Raw genomic sequence first — 22,121 nt, 5'->3', positions numbered from 1 at the left:
AGCAGTTATGTGTGTTGCCGTAGCAGAGAAACAACAAGACAGTTTCTAGGCTTAAAGGAACACTATCAAACCAAGTGCTCTAAAATGACAGCGTACAAATAATGTCCAAGTAGCTGTGTAAACATTTTCCTACTTTTCATGTTAAATATCAGAGGCAAAAGCTTTAATTCATTGTGTGCAGATTTTAGCTACGTTTGGAATGTCTCATTTTCAAAGGTATGAATTTGTATGAGTCTCTGCAGTCTGACATGCTAAGAACAGTGTAATATTGAAGCAGAGTTATATGAAAGGCCTGTCAGGTGACAGGTTTCGCAAACACACTTACAAATGTTTATGTTGCACATAAGATACATTTACTCTGCTCTCTGCAGAGAGCTCAGTCACAAACAGGCAGAACTTTCTCTCACACGCACAGGGTTAACAGATGAAGTGTGAAGGAATTCCCCGTCCCTTCATGATTCACTCACAGGTGTAGGGAGGTGGGGGCAAGTAGGTACACCTGCCCCCCTGCAAAGCAGCTGGGGGGTGCTTCAGCAGAAGCCAACGTTATATTTTTTTCCTATCATAGTCAAGGTGTCTGTTATGTATCAGCAGCTGCAGAGCTCGGCACTTGGCTGCCCCGCCCCATCTCTCCAGGCTGTGTCTCACACGCACAGCCTCTTCTCTTTGCTCAGGCCCGCGAGATTTAAGATTACAGGAGAGCTGCTGCAACTTACTGCATGGGTCAGGCGTCCTATTACCGGTACTGAAGAATGGAAAGTAGATAGCAGGATGGGAATGCTCTGTGTGAGGTCTGGCTGCTCCTGCCCTGCATGTGTGACTGCCTGGCTTACTTTTCTCAGTCTTCTATCCCTCGTTTGCCATACAGACTGCAGGCCTGGTAAAAGAAATGCTGTATCTCGTTTTTACCCTCTCTTTCTGCTTTCCCTACTTTTCTCTAAACTTTCCTCCCCATCACTTTCTTCTCTTCCCTCGCTGTCTTCTGTTCTTCTCTCTCCCTCTCTCCTTTCCTCTTCTCTCCACTCTCTCCTCACCCATCTCTCTCTCCTGTAGCCCCAAAGGTGCCCATATATCAGGCGATGTATGACCAGATTGACCAAGAGACTGATCTCTCTCTGATGGAATGTAATCAGAACAGATCTGTCGGCTGCCCATACACCACAGGCCGATTCCCGTTCAATTTCAGCATTCAATCTCTCGGGAATCAGCCTTGTGACGCTGCATCTGCCGCCTCACCGGCTGTCTCCCCCTAATGTTAAACGTTTCCCTGGTGAAGTATTCTCCACCTGCCCACCACTGGCTCTGTCTTCATCCACGCGCCCCACGTGGTTGCTGACGTATACATGGGCACTTGTGTGATGTCATACGCGCATCCACGTTACGCCGGCAAACACACGAGGCACGTGGATGAAGGCGGAGCAAGCAGCAGACACACACAGGTAACGTATACTGCACCCGGCAAGGGGGGACATTTCATATTAGTGGGGAGAGCACCGAGATTCTGTTGTGTTTGTCATTCGTCCCAAAATTGCACGCTGTTACTGCTGCACACTCGATCGAGCAAGTCGACTCCACATCTTGCAACGCGTCCGACTGATACATGCGACCAATTTCGGCCCAACATTGATCGCAGCATCAAACGGCCATGCTTGTGGCAGCACTTATTTTCATCTGATTTGATAATAATTCTCAAATTGGGTGGTCGATCGGCTGCCAAATCACCTGATGTATGGCCACCTTAAAGGAGCACTATGGCGAAAAATTGTAAAATTTAAAATACGTGCAAACAGACAAATAAGAAGTATGTTTTTTCCAGAGTAACATGAGCCATAAATTAATTTTCTCCTATGTTGCTGTCCCTTACAGTAGGTAGTAAAAATCTGACAGAAGTGACAGGTTTTTGACTAGTCCATCTCTTCATAGGGGATTCGAAGCACGGCCTTTATTCTTTATAAAGACATTCCCTAAAAAGTATATAAACAAACAATGATGCTGGCCAGCCTCCCTGCTCGCTACACAGTTTTTTGATAGTTGGACAGAGCAACTGCCATTCACTAAGTGCTTTTGAAAATAAATAAATCCCTGAGAATCCCCTATGAAGAGATGGACTAGTCCAAAACCTGTCGCTTCTGCCAGATTTCTACTACCTACTGTAAGTGACAGCAACATAGGAGAAAAGTAATTAATGGCTCATTTTACTCTGGAAAAAAATGTACTTCTTATTTGTCTATGTTTGCACATATTTTACATTTTACACTTTTTTGCCATAGTGCCCCTTTAACTAACCCAAAGGCTGGTACATAGGATGCTGTTTCCTGTCAGATCAACGAGTCAGAACGATAATTTCCAGCATGTCCAATCTACTCCCGATCAAGAACAGGATGGATCTTTCAGATCACTACTTCACAAATCCTGTTCTGGATCGGGAGCAGGTCGGACATACTGGAAATTATCGATTTTACCCGTCCATCTGACGGGAATTAGCATCATGTGTACCAGGCATAATGTTTTCCCTTCATTTTATCCACATCCCTATAATTCTAATCCCTGTTCTAAACCTATTTTGTCCAAATGCCTAGAGCTAATTGCCGCTATGGCCAAGCCCATTTTGGCGCAGTGCAGGCATTCCCACAGGGCACAAAAATTGTCGCTGTCCCCGGGTGCTGAAAACCCTAGCTACGCCTCTGGGCTCACTCTGCCATCAGATTAGCAGTCAGAAAAGTGTGAAAGGAATTAGATAACAGTAAACAAAGTGATAAGCATCCAAATATTTACATCAGTACTTATCAGCACTTCCCAAACATTTCCTATCTCAATTGAAAAAAAAAAAAATGTTAATTTCTGACAATTAGCTTTAATAAATGTCAGCAGGAAATTCTAAGAATTCTACAAACCTCCCCCAACTTAGTATAGTTGGCCAGGGAGCTCACCTAGTATACATAGCCAACCCCCCCTTCTCTGTTTAGGTAGCCAGAGAGCATCCTAGTATAGGCAGCTAGGGAGCCCCCTAATACACGTGGTAAGGGTAAGAGAGGGTAGAAGTAACTCACCTCCCCGGGATACACATGCGGCTCGTGATCACAGGAGGAGTCAATACTAATGAGACAGGATGAAGATGGGCCACGAGTGGATCCCAGAAGGTGAGTTACATCACCTCTCCTCTAGGCACTCTGCATGTGCCTGTTTCTACCCCTCTCTGCCACAGCACCCCGGGTGGTAGGTAACACGCCTCACACTTAAAGAATACCCGAAGTGACATGTGACATGATGAGATAGGCATGGGTATCTACAGTACCTAGCACACAAATAACTATGCTGTGTTCCTTTTTTTTCTTTCTCTGCCTGAAAGAGTTAAAGATCAGGTATGTAAGTGGCTGACTCAGTCCTGACTCAGACAGGAAGTGACTACAGTGTGACCCTCACTGATAAGAAATTCCAACTATAAAACACGTTCCTAGCAGAAAATAGCTTCTGAGAGCACGAAAGAGATAAAAAAAAGGGGGTCAATAGTTCATAGATTTTTAGCTCTGGCATACTTCAATGAATGTGTCGTTGAGAAAAAAAAAATTAAACAGTTAGAAAAAACGTAAAAAGTAGATTTAAACATAAAATAAAACTGTGGAATATCTTCAAAAGAACAACTTACCTTTGGTAAAGTCTTTTCCGGAAGTCAAGAGGACAGCACCCCTGCTGAGACTTGTCTCCCTCCCTGACTGAGGACAGGAAGCTGAAAAATAAAAATTTGCATAGCAAATAGGCAGCAGCATAAGTAGGGAACAAGTACCTCCATCTTCAGTTATAAAAAAGACACGGACAACCATTGATGCTGAAAAAATGTAATTCTTTATTCCTTATAAACCCTCAAAAATAGGGTGGGTTGCAGGGGTGCTGTCCTCTTGACTTCCGGAAAAGACGTTACCGAAGGTAAGTTGTTCTTTCCCGGAGCGTCATTCGGACAGCACCCCTGCTGAGATGATAACCAAGATTATTCTCTTAGGGAGGGACTACAGCCTGTAATACTTTTCTCCCATAAGTTAAATCTGTGCTAGCTAAAATATTCAGCCTATAATGCTTGACGAAGGTGTTGTGGTTGGACCAAGTCGCAGCTCTGCAGATCTGCTCAATAGTGGCCCCAGCCCTCTCTGCCCAAGATGCCGAGACTCCTCTAGTCGAGTGAGCTTTAATTGTGGAAGATAGCTGTTTATTTTGAGTCTTGTAAGCAGTAGCAATCGTCTGTTTTATCCATCTGGATAATGTTCCTCTGGAAGCTTTGTTCCCCTTGAATTTTCCCGAAAACAGAACGAATATTGCGTCGGACTTCCTCCACTGTTTTGTCATTTCCAAGTATTGAATGAGACATCTCTTTACATCCAAGCAGTGTAACCTCCTTTCTTTCTCATTAGCTGGGTCTTGACAGAATGAGGGTAAAAAGATATCTTGAGTTCTATGAAATTTGGATACTACCTTTGGTAAAAAAAGTAATATCTGGACGTAACCCTATCATCCGATATTATGCAGTATGGTTCTCTTATTAATAGTGCTTGAATTTCTCATATTCTCCTAGCCGTAGTAATGGCAATAAGGAAGGCTGTTTTCAATGATAAATATTTTTCTGATATATTTTCAATCGGCTCAAACGGAGCTTCACAAAGTCCTTGTAAAACTGTATTTAGGTCCCAAGATGGAATTCTAGGTCTTATCACCGGTCTCAGTCTCTTTAGTGCCTGAAAGAATCGAATAACAAACTCTTCTTGAGCTAACTTTCTTTCTAGAAAAATGCTTAATGCGGAAACTTGTACCTTAAGCGTACTTGCACTCAGACCTTTTTCGTAGCCACTTTGAAGAAATTCCAATACAGAAGATGATGAAGTTGCTTCCAATGATCTTTCTGCACACCATCTCTTAAACACTTTCCAGGCTTTGTTATAGATCTGCCGAGTGACCTTCTTCCTACTTTGAATTAAAGTTTCTGTGAGCCTATTGGAGAACCCTTTATCTTTCAAGATGCGCCATTCAGCCTCCATGCTGAGAGGTGGAGTTTCAGGTTCGGGTGAAAAATTTGCCCCTGGTTCAATAGATCTGTTTGAAGTGGGAGTATGATCGGTTTCGAGACTGCTATAGCTTGAAGTAATGTGAACCAAGGTCTCTTTAGCCATAGTGGAGCGATGAGAATTACTTTGGCTTGATCCTGAACGATCTTCTTTAGTACCTTTGGTAAAAGAGGTATGGGCGGAAAGCGTACATCAGATGTGATCCCCAGTTTATTGAGAATGCATCCAGTTTCCAAGGATTGTCCTGCGGATATAGGGAACAAAACTTTAGACATTTCATATTCGTTCTCCTGGCAAATAGATCCACCTCCGGATGTTCCCATTGATCCACTATTTGCTGATAAACCCGATGATTGAGGGACCATTCGTTCTGGTCTAACTTTGAACGGCTCAAGGAATCTGCCAGGGAATTTGATGTGCCTTTCAGGTGGACTGCCGTCAAGGATTTGATATTGTTTTCTGCCCAAGAAACGATCCGAAAAGTCTGGGTCCATAAGGTCATACTCCTTGTTCCCCCTTGTCTGTTCAGATATGCTACTACACAGCTGTTGTCTGTTCTGATTGTTACATGTGTATTCCTGAGAGGAGTACTGAAGTGTTGTAATGCCTGATAAACTGCTTCCAGCTCTCTGCTGTTCGATGACTTCAAAGACATTGTCCTGGACCATTGACCCTGGGCTGGCAAGGAATCTAAGTGGGCTCCCCATCCCAGGAACTGGCATCCGTCGTCAGTACTTTCTGAACCGGATAATTCCACATACGACCTTCTGCGATGTGTGATTGGTCCTGCCACCACATCAGGGAGACTTTCACATAGTGGGGTATCAATATCTTCTTGTCCAGCATTGACAACTTCTTGTTCCAAGCTTTTAGAATCCATATTTGCAGAATTCTCGCATGAAATTGGCTCCATTGTACTGCTGGAAAGCTGGCCGTTAAAAGTCCTAGTAGAGACATGGCCTTTCTTAGAGAAATTGTCCTTGCTTTCTGAAAAGAAAAAATATATTCTGTAATTGCCGATATTTTTCTAACAGGCAAAAAAGTCCTTTCCTCTCTAGTGGAAATAGTGAACCCTAAAAATTCCATGGACTGACTTGGTGTTAAAGAAAACTTTTCCCAGTTAACCAGCCACCCTAAATTTTGGAGGAATTCAAGGGCTATCTGACTTTGAGTAATTACAAATTCACGAGAAGGACCCCAAAACAAGAAATCATCTAAATATCCAAGCACATTAATGGACCTTAATCTTAGGATGGCTAATACTTCAGCAATTACTTTAGTAAACAGCCATGGAGCTGAAGATATTCCGAAAGGTAAAACAGAAAACTGAAAGTGTCTTACCTTCCCTCCGATTGGAACTGCGAATCTCAGATACTGTTGGGATGAGAGATGCATTGGGATGTGCCAGTAAGCATCCTTGAGGTCTAAGGATGCCAGGAAACAGTCTTTCTGTAGGAGATGAATAACAGAGTGAATGTTGTCCATTCTGAACCTTCTGTATTGTATGCATTTGTTTAAGACCTTGAGATTTAGAATGAAGCGGAAGCTTCCCTGTGGTTTTTTTACTAGGAATACCGGTGAGTAACACCCTAAACCCCTTTGACATAATGGCACCTCTCTTACAACTCTCTTTTGTAATAAGGACATTATCTCCTGTTGAAGAAATATCTCTTGTTCTGGATCTACTGGGAGGGGGGTAACCAGAAATTTTAGTGGTGGGGGTTGATCGAATTCTATCCTGTATCCTTCTAGTATGATCTTTAGTAACCACTGATTTGTCATGTGAATCTGCCAGAACTCGAAAAAATGAGCCAGTCTCCCTCCCACCGGAATCCTGGCGTCATTGTTTGTCAGATCTACTAGGGGGAGCAAAATTGGTCTTGGACTTCTGTGGTCTATAGGGAGCCCATCTTTTCCTGTTTTGGGTCTGCTTAACTCCTGGGTCAGACCTGACGGGTCCTCGAAAGGACCGTCTAGGTTGATAGGGTCTTTTCTTATTTGGAAAGTTCTTTTTATTATCAGCCGTTCTATCCAGAGTCTCCTCGAGTTTAGAACCAAACAACAAGGCACCTTCACATGGTATACCACACAGTCTAGACTTGGATGCATTATCACCGTTCCACGTTTTCACCCATACTCCCCTTCTTGCTGAATTTACCAAAGCAGTAGTTCTTGCTGTTAATTTTACTGCATCATCGGCTGCGTCTGTAAGATAATTAGTTGCATTAAATAATTTAGGAAATTCATTCAGGATCTCATTCCTAGGCACTCCCATTGCAATCTTAGTCTGTACTTCTAGTAACCAGGATTTAAGAGACCGAGTCACAGCTGTAGAAGCTACTGCAGGCTTGAAAGTAAGAGAGGATGATTCCCATGCTCTGCGTAAAATATTGTCCAGCTTTTTATCAATGGGATCTCTAAGATTACCAAAATCCTCAAATAATAGGTCAGTTTTCCTTGACACTCTAGACAGAGAAGGATCTAATTTGGGCGGAGGACCCCAAAAAGCCTGATCCTCAGGACTAAAGGGATATTTTTTAGATAGAGACCTAGGCCAAAAAGCCCTCTTTTCAGGGTTACTCCATTCCTTCTTAATTAAATCTTTCAAGGAAGAATGAACCGGAATAACCTGAAATTGGGGATCCGCCAAACCAACATACATCTCATCTAACGGTGTCAAGGATTTTTGTTCATCTTTTATACCCATTGTTTCATACATTTCTGATAAAAGGCTTTTCATTAATTCTGGACAAAAGGCAAATCTTTGATGATTATCTGATTTAACCCCATCCTCTTCTGCAGAAATATCTTCTAATTCTGAAATTTCTCCTTCTGATAATTCAGAAGCTTCTGAATCCTCCTTATTTCTTTTCCTTTTTTGAACCAAAGGGGGTATTAAGGATACCGGGGACTCAGGTGGATCTATGGTATTAGCAGAGGCCGTATTATCTGTATTCTCAGAAATCAGTGGAACATCTGCTGAGGACACTGCTGGAATAGAAGTAGAGGTAGAGGCTATAGCTGAGTCTTTAATTTCTTTAATAGCTGATGCCATCTCAGCCTGCATCCAGCCCATAAATCCTTTCATCAACACAGGAGATTCATCCTTGACTACTTTCTCAGTACAGGCCTGACACAATTTTCTTGCTGAAGAGGTTACAAAACGAGTATTGCACATAGCACATTTTCTCTCATTCTTTGTATGTCTATCTTGACTGGTCTGATGAACACTCTTATCAGTCTTGTCCTTTTTTGTCTATAATATAAACAAACATAGCCCTTTTTAGCCTATCTGTAACATAGCAAAAAATATATATCATGCATTAATACAGACAATCACCCACTTGACTGGTCTGAGGATTGAGTTTATCCAATTTATCAGCTTTGTCAGTTCTTTTGGGCTAAAGAAAAAAATAAGAGACAAGACTGTAAGATACAATATTCCCTCTAACACAGATATATGCTGGCTAAGTAAATACTTTCAATATTACTTGCCAGAGAGGGATCTAGGCCTGGCTCTGCAGACTGCAGAGAGAAAGAACCTGCAGCGTCCTCCATCGTCAAATTCAAAGAGCAGAATGACGAATGGATACATTTTGCTGTTTTAAATAGTTATTTAGTTACCTGATTTGCTTCAGGTGTATGATCTCCGCCGCCCCAGCCGCCTGATTGGCTTGTGCGCTGTTGGTCTGCACATTTCCGGGTGGTTACGTCATGCGGGACGCGTGCGCATGACGACTTCCGGTTTCGAATACCGGAACTTCCTGTGTAGCGCGCCTGCGCCCATAAAGCCGCTGCCTCTTCAGGAGTAGCCTCCAACACGCTGCAGGACCCGCTATCGTTCACTGAACGATCTTTCTCCAGGAGTCCTGACCCACGCCGCCCCAGCCGCCTGACTGGATAGCACCCAGAGGAGACTCTCCCATGCATCCTGACCGGGGACAGGAAACTGAACTGAAGATGGAGGTACTTGTTCCCTAATTATGCTGCTGCCTATTTGCTATGCAAATTTTTATTTTTCAGCTTCCTGTCCTCAGTCAGGGAGGGAGACAAGTCTCAGCAGGGGTGCTGTCCGAATGACGCTCCGGGAAAGTAATTTTTAGGAGAAGGAAGATTGTATGTATTATTTATTACATTCGTTTATTTTTGCTTCGGGTGTCCTTTAAACAGCCATGTGAACAACAACAAAAAGACCGGATCAGCACAATCACTGTCCATAATAACCAAGCAAGTAGGTAAAAGTCTCCCATTGGATAATCATTACAGGTTTAGCAGCATTATGTGCCCACAGAATGAGGTCAGCTGACTACCTGACTATACTGAATGACCAGGTTACTCCAGCAGTGAAGTCTTCCTCCCTGATGGCACAGGCATATACCAAGATGGCAATGCCAGGACTCTTCTGCCTCAGACTGTGAGTGAGGGGTCCAGGGTAGTGTTGATCGAACACCCAGTTATACAGGCTCGGGTCGGCTCGGCCGAACATGGTCCAGCCGAACACCGAGCCTAATTGAAGTCAATGGGGACCCGAGCATGCCTGCTTTGCAGGCCTGAAAAAAACTTGCAAAATGAGGGAAACTTCTGCAAAATGGTGAGGCAGGTGCACTGTGGCTGGCAACAAAAAAGATAGGCACTGTGGCTGCTGGCAGTGGTGAGGCAGGTGCACTGTGGCTGGCCTGGCAACAAAAAAAATGGGCACAGTGGGTGCTGGCAGTGGTGAGGCAGGGGCTCTGTGGCTGCTGCCAGTGGTGATACTGGGGCACTGTGGCTGCTGCCAATTACTGGCAGTGGTGAGGCAGGAGCTCTGTGACTGCTGGGCCGCTGGCAGTGGTGAGGCTGGGGCTCTGTGGCTGCTGCAGTGGTGAGGCTGGGGCTCTGTGGCTGCTGCCAATTACTGGCAGTGGTGAGGCAGGAGCTCTGTGACTGCTGGGCCGCTGGCAGTGGTGAGGCTGGGGCTCTGTGGCTGCTGCAGTGGTGAGGCTGGGGCTCTGTGGCTGCTGCCAATTACTGGCAGTGGTGAGGCAGGAGCTCTGTGACTGCTGGGCCGCTGGCAGTGGTGAGGCTGGGGCTCTGTGGCTGCTGCAGTGGTGAGGCTGGGGAACTGTGGCTGCTGCAGTGGTGAGGCTGGGGCTCTGTGGCTGCTGCTGGCAGTGGTGAGGCTGGGGCACTGTGGCTGCAACAACAAAGATGGGCACTGGGGCTGCTGGCAGTGCCTGCTGGCAGTGGTGAGGCAGGTGCACTGTGGCTGGCAACAAAAAAGATAGGCACTGTGGCTGCTGGCAGTGGCGAGGCAGGTGCACTGTGGCTGGCCTGGCAACAAAAAAAATGGGCACAGTGGGTGCTGGCAGTGGTGAGGCAGGGGCTCTGTGGCTGCTGCCAGTGGTGATACTGGGGCACTGTGGCTGCTGCCAATTACTGGCAGTGGTGAGGCAGGAGCTCTGTGACTGCTGGGCCGCTGGCAGTGGTGAGGCTGGGGCTCTGTGGCTGCTGCAGTGGTGAGGCTGGGGCTCTGTGGCTGCTGCCAATTACTGGCAGTGGTGAGGCAGGAGCTCTGTGACTGCTGGGCCGCTGGCAGTGGTGAGGCTGGGGCTCTGTGGCTGCTGCAGTGGTGAGGCTGGGGAACTGTGGCTGCTGCAGTGGTGAGGCTGGGGCTCTGTGGCTGCTGCTGGCAGTGGTGAGGCTGGGGCACTGTGGTTGCTGCTGACAGTGGTGAGGCTGGGGCACTGCGGCTGCTGCTGACAGTGGTGAGGCAGGGGCTCTGTGGCTGCTGCTGACAGTGGTGAGGCTGGGGCACTGTGGCTGCTGCCAATTACTGGCAGTGGTGAGGCAGGAGCTCTGTGACTGCTGGGCCGCTGGCAGTGGTGAGGCTGGGGCTCTGTGGCTGCTGCAGTGGTGAGGCTGGGGCTCTGTGGCTGCTGCTGCTGGCAGTGGTGAGGCTGGGGCTCTGTGGCTGCTGCTGGCAGTGGTGAGGCTGGGGCACTGTGGCTGCTGCTGGCAGTGGGTGAGGCTGGGGCACTGTGGCTGCTGCTGGCAGTGGTGAAGCTGGAGCTCTGTGGCTGCTGCTGGCAGTGGTGAGGCTGGGGCACTGTGGCTGCTGCTGGCAGTGGTGAGGCTGGGGCACTGTGGCTGCTGCTGGCAGTGGTGAGGCTGGGGCATTGTGGCTGCTGCTGGCAGTGGTGAGGCTGGAGCTCTGTGGCTGCTGCTGGCAGTGGTGAGGCTGGAGCTCTGTGGCTGCTGCTGGCAGTGGTGAGGCTGGGGCACTGTGGCTGCTGCTGGCAGTGGTGAGACTGGGGCACTGTGGCTGCTGCTGGCAGTGGTGAGGTTGAGGCACTGTGGCTGCTGCTGGCAGTGGTGAGGCTGGGGCACTGTGGCTGCTGCTGGAAGTGGTGAGGCTGGGGCACTGTGGCTGCTGCTGGCAGTGGTGAGGCAGGGGCACTGTAGCTGCTGCTGGCAGTAATGAGGCAGGGGCACTGTAGCTGCTGCTGGCAGTGGTGAGGCAGGGGCACTGTGGCTGCTGCTGGCAGTGGTGAGGCTGGGGCACTGTAGCTGCTGCTGGCAGTAATGAGGCAGGGGCACTGTAGCTGCTGCTGGCAGTGGTGAGGCAGGGGCACTGTGGCTGCTGCTGGCAGTGATGAGGCAGGGGCACTGTAGCTGCTGCTGGCAGTAATGAGGCAGGGGCACTGTAGCTGCTGCTGGCAGTGGTGAGGCAGGGGCACTGTGGCTGCTGCTGGCAGTGGTGAGGCTGGGGCACTGTGGCTGCTGCTGGCAGTGGTGGTGAGGCTGGGGCACTGTAGCTGCTGCTGGCAGTGGTGAGGCAGGGGCACTGTAGCTGCTGCTGGCAGTGGTGAAGATCCAAGCAAGCACCACGTTCAGTAATTTAGTAGCTCTTTATTGGAAAAGTCATATAAAATTGACAAGTCGTCGATAAAAATGGCTTTAGCGGCTGACAGCCCGCTGTTTCAAGAAACAGCGGGCTGTCAGCCGCTAAAGCCATTTTTATCGATGACTTGTCATTTTTTATGACTTTTTCAATAAAGAGCTACTACATTACTGAAGGTGGTGCCTGCTTCGCTTGGATCTGCATCTCTTGATCATTGGTTCAGTGGTCTTAAAGCTACGGCACACCCCATATCCTTTTGCTGTCGTTTTTGCTGGCAGTGGTGAGGCAGGGGCACTGTGGCTGCTGCTGGCAGTGGTGAGGCTGGAGCTCTGTGGCTGCTCGCAGTGGTGAGGCTGGGGCACTGTGGCTGCTGCTGGCAGTGGTGAGGCAGGGGCTCTGTGGCTGCTGCTGGCAGTGGTGAGGCTGGGGCTCTGTGGCTGCTGCTGCTGGCAGTGGTGAGGCTGGGGCTCTGTGGCTGCTGCTGCTGGCAGTGGTGAGGCTGGGGCTCTGTGGCTGCTGCTGCTGGCAGTGGTGAGGCTGGGGCTCTGTGGCTGCTGCTGCTGCTGGCAGTGGTAAGGCTGGGGCTCTGTGGTTGCTGCTGGCAGTGGTGAGGCTGGGGCACTGTGGCTGCTGCTGGCAGTGGTGAGGCTGGGGCACTGTGGCTGCTGCTGGCAGTGGTGAGGCTGGGGCTCTGTGGCTGCTGCTGGCAGTGGTGAGGCTGGGGCTCTGTGGCTGCTGCTGGCAGTGGTGAGACTGGGGCACTGTGGCTGCTGCTGGCAGTGGTGAGACTGGGGCACTGTGGCTGCTGCTGGCAGTGGTGAGGCTGGGGCTCTGTGGCTGCTGCTGCTGCTGGCAGTGGTGAGGCTGGGGCTCTGTGGCTGCTGCTGGCAGTGGTGAGGCTGGGGCTCTGTGGCTGCTGCTGGCAGTGGTGAGGCTGGGGCACTGTGGCTGCTGCTGGCAGTGGTGAGGCTGGGGCACTGTGGCTGCTGCTGGCAGTGGTGAGGCTGGGGCTCTGTGGCTGCTGCTGGCAGTGGTGAGGCTGGAGCTCTGTGGCTGCTGGCAGTGGTGAGGCAGGGGCACTGTGGCTGCTGCTGGCAGTGGTGAGGCTGGGGCTCTGTGGCTGCTGCTGGCAGTGGTGAGGCTGGGGCTCTGTGGCTGCCGCTGGCAGTGGTGAGGCTGGCGCACTGTGGCTTCTGCTGGCAGTGGTGGTGAGGCTGGGGCACTGTGGCTGCTGCTGGCAGTGGTGAGGCTGGGGCACTGTGGCTGCTGCTGGCAGTGGGTGAGGCTGGGGCACTGTGGCTGCTGCTGGCAGTGGGTGAGGCAGGGGCTCTGTGGCTGCTGCTGGCAGTGGTGTGGCAGGGGCTCTGTGGCTGCTGCTGGCAGTGGTGAGGCAGGGGCTCTGTGGCTGCTGCTGGCAGTGGTGAGGCAGGGGCTCTGTGGCTGCTGCTGGCAGTGGTGAGGCTGGGGCTCTGTGGCTGCTGCTGGCAGTGGTGAGGCTGGGGCTCTGTGGCTGCTGCTGGCAGTGGTGAGGCTGGGGCTCTGTGGCTGCTGCTGGCAGTGGTGAGGCTGGGGCACTGTGGCTGCTGCTGGCAGTGGTGAGGCTGGGGCTCTGTGGCTGCTGCTGGCAGTGGTGAGGTTGAGGCACTGTGGCTGCTGCTGGCAGTGGTGAGGCTGGGGCACTGTGGCTGCTGCTGGCAGTGGTGAGGCTGGGGCACTGTGGCTGCTGCTGGAAGTGGTGAGGCTGGGGCACTGTGGCTGCTGCTGGAAGTGGTGAGGCTGGGGCACTGTGGCTGCTGCTGGCAGTGGTGAGGTTGAGGCACTGTGGCTGCTGCTGGCAGTGGTGAGGCTGGGGCACTGTGGCTGCTGCTGGAAGTGGTGAGGCTGGGGCACTGTGGCTGCTGCTGGCAGTGGTGAGGCAGGGGCACTGTAGCTGCTGCTGGCAGTGGTGAGGCAGGGGCACTGTAGCTGCTGCTGGCAGTGGTGAGGCAGGGGCACTGTGGCTGCTGCTGGCAGTGGTGAGGCAGGGGCACTGTGGCTGCTGCTGGCAGTAATGAGGCAGGGGCACTGTAGCTGCTGCTGGCAGTGGTGAGGCAGGGGCACTGTAGCTGCTGCTGGCAGTAATGAGGCAGGGGCACTGTAGCTGCTGCTGGCAGTGGTGAGGCAGGGGCACTGTGGCTGCTGCTGGCAGTGGTGAGGCTGGGGCACTGTGGCTGCTGCTGGAAGTGGTGAGGCTGGGGCACTGTGGCTGCTGCTGGCAGTGGTGAGGCAGGGGCACTGTAGCTGCTGCTGGCAGTAATGAGGCAGGGGCACTGTAGCTGCTGCTGGCAGTGGTGAGGCAGGGGCACTGTGGCTGCTGCTGGCAGTGGTGAGGCTGGGGCACTGTAGCTGCTGCTGGCAGTAATGAGGCAGGGGCACTGTAGCTGCTGCTGGCAGTGGTGAGGCAGGGGCACTGTGGCTGCTGCTGGCAGTGATGAGGCAGGGGCACTGTAGCTGCTGCTGGCAGTAATGAGGCAGGGGCACTGTAGCTGCTGCTGGCAGTGGTGAGGCAGGGGCACTGTGGCTGCTGCTGGCAGTGGTGAGGCTGGGGCACTGTGGCTGCTGCTGGCAGTGGTGGTGAGGCTGGGGCACTGTAGCTGCTGCTGGCAGTGGTGAGGCAGGGGCACTGTAGCTGCTGCTGGCAGTGGTGAAGATCCAAGCAAGCACCACGTTCAGTAATTTAGTAGCTCTTTATTGGAAAAGTCATATAAAATTGACAAGTCGTCGATAAAAATGGCTTTAGCGGCTGACAGCCCGCTGTTTCAAGAAACAGCGGGCTGTCAGCCGCTGTTAAGCTTGGGGGTGTAATCTCCACAGTCAGCATACAACACATAAGCTGACGTGAAGGAGGTACACACACCAGCACAAGGGATCAGGATATCCCCAGTTTAGTGGAGGAGAGGACTGACTCCAATAGGAGATTGTGGTGCACAGAGCCGGTGCAGATCTGAACAGCCACAAACACTTTCGTAATAACGTCTCAGCGCAAAGTAGCGCTGAGCGCATAAACCAGGACTGAGGAGATCAGGACAGGTAGACAGAATGAACGCTTGCCAGCTAGCGATTACTTAGCGACAGCAAGCGTCCAAAACCAGACAGACTGGAATGAGGCAGCCAATGCGTTGCGGCGATGGCGTGCCTCACAAAGACAGGACAGGAGAGACAGGAAATAGCAGGATCGAGATAGATGAACGTAACACAGATAAATATACAATAAGTATGTTTTCCTAGCGTATTACAATTACAGCTATCAATGAAACTATTCGTAACGTCTGACTAACATATGTATATATTGGCAATGAACCGATATATGACATAAGCAGGAACTCTGACTAAGACTGAAGTAATACAGGGAACAGGACTCAGAAGGATTCGCTATCTCTTCGCAGAGATGAACGCAATCCACAAACAGGACCAGGAACAGGATTCAGAAGGATTCGTTATCTCTTCGCAGAGATGAACGCAATCCACAAACAGGACCAGGAACAGGATAACTAGCTCAGCACGGGTGTTCACGATACGCGCAAACTACCAAAACGTGCTGGAAAACTGACTAACTGAACACAGGAAATAAACAGTTCGTGTACGTATATATCAGCAACACTGATATATCAACGTAACACGGATACAAGGAAAATAACAAAATGCGCAAGTATGCGTATATATTGGCGATGAACCAATATATGACACAAGACAAGCAAGTAACAACTTCTAGAACAAGAGCAGAACTAGGAGGACTCGCTGACCCCTTCGCAGGAGTCAGCGCAGTCCACACGGACCAGGAACGAGGTGGGGCACGAGCAGAGTAACAGATAGAGTCTGAAACTATGATAGCCCATGAGGCATTGCAGGAAGCAGTTCTTTATACTGAGGTCATCCAATGGGAGCAGACCTGCAGATTCCCACACAAGTGAATGGTAATTAATCACAGGCTGATAGCAGGAAAAGGCAGACAATGATATGCAGCCTGCAGGAAAGGGACCGCCCCTCCACTGCAGCAGACAATGTTTGTTTACACAAAAGCATATTAAACTGTCATAAACTTCAGAGCGACTGCAGATGGAATCAGCAACTAGTTTAAGTGCAAACCAAACTATGCAAGCAAATGCATATAATGACATTAGAACTGCTTGGTTTGCAATACCAGTGCAGTCAGCAGTAAACGCTGCAGAAGCGATCATAACAGTACCCCCTCCCTTAAACGCGGCCTCTGGACGCCTATGAAAACTGACATATTTCTCCTGAACCACCCAAACCAAAAAATCAGAAGTGGGAAATCCAGCAAACTGATCTGACTGAAAATTCATGAAGGTCGGATCCGTCCGACAAAACCAAATTCCCGAATCAGTCTCACCAAAACTAGACCAATTGGAACCAGAACCTACCGAACCATGCCCGTCAGCACTACAAGCCTCAGTGTGACACCCATCAGAACCACGACTTCCAGAAAACAACCCCAAGAAACTCTCTGCGCGATACCCACCGCCTTCCAAGGACTGTCCAAAAACGCCAAAGCCTTTGCAATGCCCACCGGAACTGTCCCTACCAACACAAAACCCACCGTTGAACCAGTCCAAGGTACCAGGACAAGTTTCCTCAGAGATCTCCCAGAACACTTGGAAGCTCCAAAGAGATCCCCACAGGTCAGAACGCCCCTTAGGCTCACATGGAGAACTATCAAGAACCCCTATGGAACCCAGGGCAACTCCAGAGTCAGGGTCACAAGGACAAACATCAAGATCAGGGCTTTTAGGGACCAGAACCATCTCCGGGCATGCAGGCCAACCGGCAACATCAGAACATGTCTCCACTAGGGAAGCACGTGAGCACGCTAACACAGACACATCTGGGCAGTCTGGCATACGAAGCACATCTGGGCACACCGGCACAAGAGAAACCTCTGGGCATGTCAAGGAACTGCGAACCTCAAAGTCAGTCAAGACAGGACCGAAACCAGAACTGGGCAAAAAAAATTCATCATGACTAGACTTCATAGTTACTGGATTCTCACTAAAAACTGCAGGATCAGACTTAGATGTCGCTGATTCCAGCAGGGTTATTAACAAATCATGTTCAGGGGCATTTACAAGACAGGGCAAATCTTCTGATGTATGCACTGAACTAGACAGGGTTCCCATAGCTTCTTCTGGACTAGACAGAGACTCATCAAATACACTGGACTGGAGCTCATGAAGGGCTGCAAAACAAGTCAATATTGCAGCAATCCCCACTGAACTAGGCAAAACTGAGTAACTCACTGGACAGGAAGGGGGCTCTGGAACTTCTGCCACACCGGCCAGAGAACCAGAATTTTCCAGGATACAGGGCTGGGTTTCAGAAACACTCATTAACCCGGACTGAAATTCTGAGATTTCTATTATTTTTTCCAGCGAGTCAGAATTATCCATGTTACAGGGCAAGACTTTTGAAACATTCAGAGGACAGGGCTGGAGTTCCTCGGCTGTTACAACACTGGAGAGGGACTCAACAACATTGGTTAAATCAGACTGTGTACAGGGCAAGGTATCTAACACACTTGCTGACGAGGACAATATTTCAATGGCTTCTGCTTCGCTGGGCAGAAATTCATCAAGTTTTATTAGAGCAGACTGTAATTCCAAAACAGCTGCTAGACAAGTGAATATTACTGCAACACCAACTGAGGTAAGCAGTGCTTCAGCCTCCTCTGCTAAAGGGTTTAAAGTATCCAAAGTACTGGGTGAAGCATAAGACTCTGCGACCATAGCTTCACTGGACAGGATCACTGAACAGTCCATATTGCAGGGCAAAACCATGGAAGCACCTGCTGGACAGCATAATGATTCTGTGACCTGAGTTTCATTGGAGAGATCTACTGCACAATTCATGGTACAGGGCAAATTTATTGGAAAATTTTCTGAACAAGGTAATAATTCTGTGATTTCAGGTTCACATAACAGATGCTCTGAGCTATTCACGAAACTAGAGCGAGGTGTAGAAACAGGAAGATCAAGACACAATGTTTGCGCATCTGAATCACCATTCATTTGTAAAATTGGAAAATTCAGATGCTGGGGTTCTGAGTTTACTAGACAGGATTGCTGGGACTCGGAAACTGATGTAGTGCATCTATTGGCATCTGCTGGATCAGACAGGAGTTGAACTTTATTAACACAGGTAATTTCTGCAGAAGTGTTTGCAGAGACAGGCAAGATTTTTCTGGTGTCTGTTTCACTAAACAAAGAGTCATGAGTACTGGCTAGGCTGGACTCGAAAGTCAGCAGGACCTCTGGGTCCTCTGCTGAGAAATTTGTGCAGGGCAAGATTAAGGAAGTATTAGTAATTTCTGTCTTACTGGGAAGTAACACTGAGTTATCCATGGTACAGGGTGGAATTACAGGAACTTCAATTTCACACAAAAGGAGCTCAGAATCACTCGCTGAATCAGCCAAAGGTGCTGAAGCAGGCGAGTCCTCAGGAACTGAGGAAGTGGAACAATCTCCACTTGACAGTGTGTCTTCCCTGGTATCAACTGATTGAATTGCATAAAAATCGTCCAGAATCATTCTCCACACATCGATCAATGGAGCCACAAAGTCATACCCACACACACCAGTTTTTATTAGGTTATAGGCAGACTTAATGCATGCATTCAATACTAATTCACTTTTTGCACTGTAAAACTGACAAAATGAACTTGCATCTTTCTTCCATTCATAGACCAGAGCTTCCATCTCTCCTTTCTCAAATGGAGGATCCCATGCATATTTAACAGCTGAGCATTCCGGCTGATCATAGTTTGCAAATGTGTTAGTGGCAGAAACATACATTGGGTTATTTAGCAGGTGATTGGCCGATTTCTTATTCCTAAGGATCTCCAATACCTGTAGCAAGTATTGAACTGTAGTGTATGCAAATTTCCCTTGCTGCACGAATAAATTGATCTGTTCAATACTCTGTAATATATCTTCATAATCATATTCAGATAATTCATTTAAACAAGAACCTTTATTTTCCCTGGCTAGCAATGAAAGTTCATTAGTAGTTTCATAGGTCCATTTGACTCCCCTGAATGGTGACTGAATTTCATTATCTGCTAATGGTGGAGTCTCGTTACAGATCTGATGCGCAGTCGCCAAGGGCAACGACTCCGCTGATTGTAACGCTTTTCTTTTGGAGAGTTTACGTTTGGCTTTAGACCCTGCTGCCTTAGCAGAAGAAAAGTTATCAGAACAATTATCTGCTTGTTGATTATTTTTGTAGGCAGTAGAAGGAGCAGCTGATTGACAAGCTGCCAGGAGCTTATCAAAAGGGCTAGGCAAATCGGTTTTGCGCAGCCAGTTATGGATCACAAACGCTAGAAATTCCAGTGGTCTTTCTTTTAAATTGGTATGATCCAAGACATCGTAGGCCCACTGAAACAATCTTCCCTTAAATAAAACATAAACTAGCTGGGGGGCCCACGTTGAAACAGGAGTAGCCTGGAGCTCAGGATTGGCCAGGAACCTGGCACATTCAGAAAAAAACTCATTTTCTGTTTCAGAATTGAGCTTCTCAAATTTCTTAAAGGAACAGGAACCATAACAAACAGTGTCATTTTTGCTGGGAACCCCCCCCCACAATGGGGATTGGTAATGGGGCTATCATAATGTTAAGCTTGGGGGTGTAATCTCCACAGTCAGCATACAACACATAAGCTGACGTGGAGGAGGTACACACACCAGCACAAGGGATCAGGATATCCCCAGTTTAGTGGAGGAGAGGACTGACTCCAATAGGAGATTGTGGTGCACAGAGCCGGTGCAGATCTGAACAGCCACAAACACTTTCGTAATAACGTCTCAGCGCAAAGTAGCGCTGAGCGCATAAACCAGGACTGAGGAGATCAGGACAGGTAGACAGAATGAACGCTTGCCAGCTAGCGATTACTTAGCGACAGCAAGCGTCCAAAACCAGACAGACTGGAATGAGGCAGCCAATGCGTTGCGGCGATGGCGTGCCTCACAAAGACAGGACAGGAGAGACAGGAAATAGCAGGATCGAGATAGATGAACGTAACACAGATAAATATACAATAAGTATGTTTTCCTAGCGTATTACAATTACAGCTATCAATGAAACTATTCGTAACGTCTGACTAACATATGTATATATTGGCAATGAACCGATATATGACATAAGCAGGAACTCTGACTAAGACTGAAGTAATACAGGGAACAGGACTCAGAAGGATTCGCTATCTCTTCGCAGAGATGAACGCAATCCACAAACAGGACCAGGAACAGGATTCAGAAGGATTCGTTATCTCTTCGCAGAGATGAACGCAATCCACAAACAGGACCAGGAACAGGATAACTAGCTCAGCACGGGTGTTCACGATACGCGCAAACTACCAAAACGTGCTGGAAAACTGACTAACTGAACACAGGAAATAAACAGTTCGTGTACGTATATATCAGCAACACTGATATATCAACGTAACACGGATACAAGGAAAATAACAAAATGCGCAAGTATGCGTATATATTGGCGATGAACCAATATATGACACAAGACAAGCAAGTAACAACTTCTAGAACAAGAGCAGAACTAGGAGGACTCGCTGACCCCTTCGCAGGAGTCAGCGCAGTCCACACGGACCAGGAACGAGGTGGGGCACGAGCAGAGTAACAGATAGAGTCTGAAACTATGATAGCCCATGAGGCATTGCAGGAAGCAGTTCTTTATACTGAGGTCATCCAATGGGAGCAGACCTGCAGATTCCCACACAAGTGAATGGTAATTAATCACAGGCTGATAGCAGGAAAAGGCAGACAATGATATGCAGCCTGCAGGAAAGGGACCGCCCCTCCACTGCAGCAGACAATGTTTGTTTACACAAAAGCATATTAAACTGTCATAAACTTCAGAGCGACTGCAGATGGAATCAGCAACTAGTTTAAGTGCAAACCAAACTATGCAAGCAAATGCATATAATGACATTAGAACTGCTTGGTTTGCAATACCAGTGCAGTCAGCAGTAAACGCTGCAGAAGCGATCATAACAGCCGCTAAAGCCATTTTTATCGATGACTTGTCATTTTTTATGACTTTTCCAATAAAGAGCTACTACATTACTGAAGGTGGTGCCTGCTTCGCTTGGATCTGCATCTCTTGATCATTGGTTCAGTGGTCTTAAAGCTACGGCACACCCCATATCCTTTTGCTGTCGTTTTTGCTGGCAGTGGTGAGGCAGGGGCACTGTGGCTGCTGCTGGCAGTGGTGAGGCTGGAGCTCTGTGGCTGCTGGCAGTGGTGAGGCTGGGGCACTGTGGCTGCTGCTGGCAGTGGTGAGGCAGGGGCTCTGTGGCTGCTGCTGGCAGTGGTGAGGCAGGGGCTCTGTGGCTGCTGCTGCTGGCAGTGGTGAGGCTGGGGCTCTGTGGCTGCTGCTGCTGGCAGTGGTGAGGCTGGGGCTCTGTGGCTGCTGCTGCTGCTGGCAGTGGTGAGGCTGGAGCTCTGTGGCTGCTGCTGGCAGTGGTAAGGCTGGGGCTCGGTGGTTGCTGCTGGCAGTGGTGAGGCTGGGGCACTGTGGCTGCTGCTGGCAGTGGTGAGGCAGGGGCTCTGTGGCTGCTGCTGGCAGTGGTGAGGCAGGGGCTCTGTGGCTGCTGCTGCTGGCAGTGGTGAGGCTGGGGCTCTGTGGCTGCTGCTGCTGGCAGTGGTGAGGCTGGGGCTCTGTGGCTGCTGCTGCTGCTGGCAGTGGTGAGGCTGGAGCTCTGTGGCTGCTGCTGGCAGTGGTAAGGCTGGGGCTCGGTGGTTGCTGCTGGCAGTGGTGAGGCTGGGGCACTGTGGCTGCTGCTGGCAGTGGTGAGGCTGGGGCTCTGTGGCTGCTGCTGGCAGTGGTGAGGCTGGGGCTCTGTGGCTGCTGCTGGCAGTGGTGAGGCTGGGGCTCTGTGGCTGCTGCTGGCAGTGGTGAGGCTGGGGCTCTGTGGCTGCTGCTGGCAGTGGTGAGGCTGGGGCACTGTGGCTGCTGCTGGCAGTGGTGAGGCTGGGGCACTGTGGCTGCTGCTGGCAGTAATGAGGCTGGGGCTCTGTGGCTGCTGCTGCTGCTGGCAGTGGTGAGGCTGGGGCTCTGTGGCTGCTGCTGGCAGTGGTGAGGCTGGGGCTCTGTGGCTGCTGCTGGCAGTGGTGAGGCTGGGG

At 49.5% G+C, this 22,121-nt stretch overlaps 1 protein-coding gene across 4 annotated transcripts in view; it reads right to left on the bottom strand.

Moving 5' to 3' along the window:
• The window catches only part of LOC137524134 (zinc finger protein 585A-like), a 122,888-nt gene that overhangs the window by 49,211 nt on the left and 51,556 nt on the right, over nucleotides 1–22,121 (bottom strand). The gene's annotated exons all lie outside the window — the stretch shown is intronic.

This window comes from Hyperolius riggenbachi, chromosome 7 (genome assembly GCF_040937935.1).
Source record: "Hyperolius riggenbachi isolate aHypRig1 chromosome 7, aHypRig1.pri, whole genome shotgun sequence".
NCBI lineage: Eukaryota > Metazoa > Chordata > Amphibia > Anura > Hyperoliidae > Hyperolius > Hyperolius riggenbachi.
Note: the sequence above shows the minus strand (reverse complement) of the source record. Positions and strands in the feature narration are given on the sequence as shown.